Source organism: Bison bison, unplaced genomic scaffold (assembly GCF_000754665.1).
Source record: "Bison bison bison isolate TAMUID 2011002044 unplaced genomic scaffold, Bison_UMD1.0 scf7180017864256, whole genome shotgun sequence".
Classification (NCBI taxonomy): domain Eukaryota; kingdom Metazoa; phylum Chordata; class Mammalia; order Artiodactyla; family Bovidae; genus Bison; species Bison bison.
Window position 1 is genome coordinate 1438169 of NW_011494828.1, and position 3563 is coordinate 1441731.

Here is a 3563-nt window from a genome sequence, read left to right on the forward strand (position 1 = left end):
GCGACTTCACTTTCACTTTTCACTTTCATGCATTGGAGAGGGAAATGGCAATCCACTCCAGTGTTCTTGCCTGGAGAATCCCAGGGACGGAGGAGCCTGGTGGGCTGCCGTCTGTGGGGTCACAGAGTCGGACACGACTGAAGCGACTTAGCAGCAGCAGCAGCAGCATAGAGGTTGTAGAGATGGGGAACCCTCCCACACTAATTGTGGGAATATAAACTGATACAACCACTATGGAGAACAGTATGGAGGTTCCTCAGAAAATTAAAAATAGAACTACCCAATGATCCTGCCTTCTCACTCCTGGGCATATATCCAGAGAAAACTATAATTCAAAAAGATACATGCACCTCAATGTTCACAGCAGCACTATTTACAATAACCAAGACAATGGAAGCAACCTGAAAATGTTCATTAACTTAGCACCTACGGATATTCCAAAGAGTTTCCCAAAGTAGAAAAATGAGTCAGAGGTAACCATTTACTGAGTTGCTACTATGTTCCAAAGCCCAGTCTCTTTCCTGCCTCCTTAGCTGAGATTAGATAAGAGGTCAAGGGACCATCGGAGAAGGCAATGGCACCCCACTCCAGTACTCTTGCCTGGAAAATCCTATGGACAGAGGAGCCTGGTGGGCTGCAGTCCATGGGGTCGCGAAGAGTCGGACACGACTGAGCGACTTCACTTTCACTTTTCACTTTCATGCATTGGAGAGGGAAATGGCAATCCACTCCAGTGTTCTTGCCTGGAGAATCCCAGGGACAGCGGAGCCTGGTGGGCTGTCGTCTATGGGGTCGCATAGAGTCGGACATGACTGAAGCAACGTAGTAATAGCAAGGGACCGTCAACACATACAGGACAAAAAGAAACAACAGGTAAGAATAAACCCAAAAGGAAGCATGTCACACAGGCCAAAGGTGGGAAAGACAAACATATCGAAAGTCACAAACCAGTCAAACAAAATGAAGAAAAGTGTCCATTGGATTGGAAACTACAGAGGCCAGAGTTAGCTCAGCCTACTGAAACACTACCACTAGTGAGCTCTCTTTGAGCTCACTAATTCCTTCATCAGCCTGTTCTACTACTGGAAAGTTCTGATTGTTACAAAGTTTTTTCCCCCCCCAAGAAAAGCAGAGGAAAAGCACAGTATGGGGACTTCCCTGGTGGTCTAATGGTTAAGACTCTGAGCTCCCAATGCAGGGGGCACAGGTTCGCTCCCTGGTCAGGGAATTAGATCCCACATGCCACAACCAAAACCTGGCACAGTTAAATAAATATTAAGAAAGAAAGAAAGAAAAAGCATGCCACAATATTCAAATTCTAACTCTGAAGGAGAATTAAGAATATTAACAACCAAAACAATGATACTTGATTGAATCTCGATTTGAACAAACTAGGTATAAAAGACAACTGGGGAATTTTTAATAAGGACTATTATTAGCTGTTATCAGAAAGTTATTATTAACTTAAGTGTGATAATGATATTAAGATTATATAAGACCTATTTTTGGAGATACACACAGAAATAGAAGTGTAATATCATGTCTACATTTGTGCTAAAATACATCAGAAAAAAAAAGACGTAGCAAATTTTACAAAATGTTAATAATTGTTAAGATAGGTGACAGGTAAATGGGTGTTTGTTATATTTTTATCATAATAATAACAAAAACAAAAAAGGCTTCAGAAACAAAAGATGATAAACTTTTTGTCTATTAAAAAACAAATCAAGCAAATGAATGAAGCACAGAGCTCACAAACACCAACAACAGAAATGGAAAAACCAAATGGTCTTATGTTGTGTGAATGACTTCTTCTTGCTTAGAATAAAACTTCTAATAAAGTACCATATACATATTCAAAAAATGTGCTTTCTAAAACAGCTTAGAAACTAATAAAGAACCTAATGTATAGCACAGGGACCTCTATTCAATATTCTATAATGCCCTAAAGGGGAAAAGACTCTAAAAAAAGAGTTATTATATGCATATGTATTACTGATTCACTTTCATGTACAGCAGAAACTACTACTACATTGTAACAATTAACATAATATTGTAAATCCACTATACTCTAATAAAAATTAATTTAAAAAATAAAACAGCTAAGAGGAAAGAGCAGAAAATATACCATGCAAACTGTGCTAGATAATTAAAAAAAGACCCAGTGATAGCAAAGATACTGAGATTGAAAAAGCATGTAAATATAGATAAAATTTCATGAAATGAGAGCAGCGGGAGGGGGGGGACAATTTTTCTAAAATAACATATTATTACATATTATTTAAAACATGTGTATGTTCAATTCAGTTGCTCAGTCGTGTCCAACTCTTTGCGACCCCACGAATCACAGCACGCCAGGCCTCCCTGTCCATCACAAACTCCCAGAGTACACTCAAACTCATGTCCATCGAGTCCGTGATGCCATCCAGCCATCTCATCCTCTGTTGTCCCCTTCTCCTCCTGCCCCCATCCCTCTCAGCACCAGGGTCTTTTCTCAACTCTTCGCATGAGGTGGCCAAAGTATTGGAGTTTCAGCTTCAGCATCAGTCCCTCCAATGAACACCCAGGACTGATCTCTTTTAGGATGGACTGGTTGTATCTCCTTGCAGTCCAAGGGACTCTCAAGAGTCTTCTCCAACACCACAGTTCAAAAGCATCAATTTTTCGGCGCTCAGCTTTCTTCACACTCCAACTCTCACATCCATACATGACAACTGGAAAAACCAGAGCCTGGACTAGACGGACCTTTGTTGGCAAAATAATATCTCTGCTTTTCAATATGCTATCTAGGTTTGTCCTAACTTTCCTTCATGTGACCAAACTGACACAAGTTTAAAAAATTCTGACTCTAACTTAGTAGGTGAATGATCTTAGGCATATTAATTAACTTCTCCCCTAATTTACAAATTAAAGGTAAACATTAACTATACTTCACTGAGTTGTTATGATAATTAAATGAGGACATGCTAAGGAATTCTAAAAATGCATATGTGAAGGGACTTTCCTGGTGGTCCAGTGGTTAAGACTTCAAGCTCCTGATGCAGGGGACCATAGGTTCAATCCCTGGTCAGGGAACTAGTTCCCACATGCTGCAACTAAGAATTTGTATGCTGCAAGTAAAGATCCTGCATGCCACAGCTAAGACCCAGTGCCACTAATATAAAATTTTTTTTAATGCATATATGAAGCATGAGAAACACTGGGCTGGACAAAGCACAAGCTGGAATCAAGATTGCCAGGAGAAATATCAATAACCTCAGATATGCAGATGACACCACCCTTATGGCAGAAAGTGAAGAGGAACTCAAAAGCCTCTTGATGAAAGTGAAAGAGGAGAGTGAAAAAGTTGGCTTAAAGCTCAACATTCAGAAAACGAAGATCATGGCATCTGGTCCCATCACTTCATGGCAAAAACATGGGGAAACAGTGGAAACAGTGTCAGACTTTATTTTTGGGGGCTCCAAAATCACTGCAGATGGTGACTGCAGCCATGAAATTAAAAGATGCTTACTCCTTGGAAGGAAAGTTATGACCAACCTAGACACCATATTGAAAAGCAGAGA

General features: G+C 40.1%; 1 protein-coding gene across 8 annotated transcripts in view; it reads right to left on the bottom strand.

Annotated features, from left to right (window-relative positions):
• TESK2 (testis-specific kinase 2) overlaps positions 1 to 3563 on the bottom strand; it is a 138678-nt gene that overhangs the window by 121908 nt on the left and 13207 nt on the right. The gene's annotated exons all lie outside the window — the stretch shown is intronic.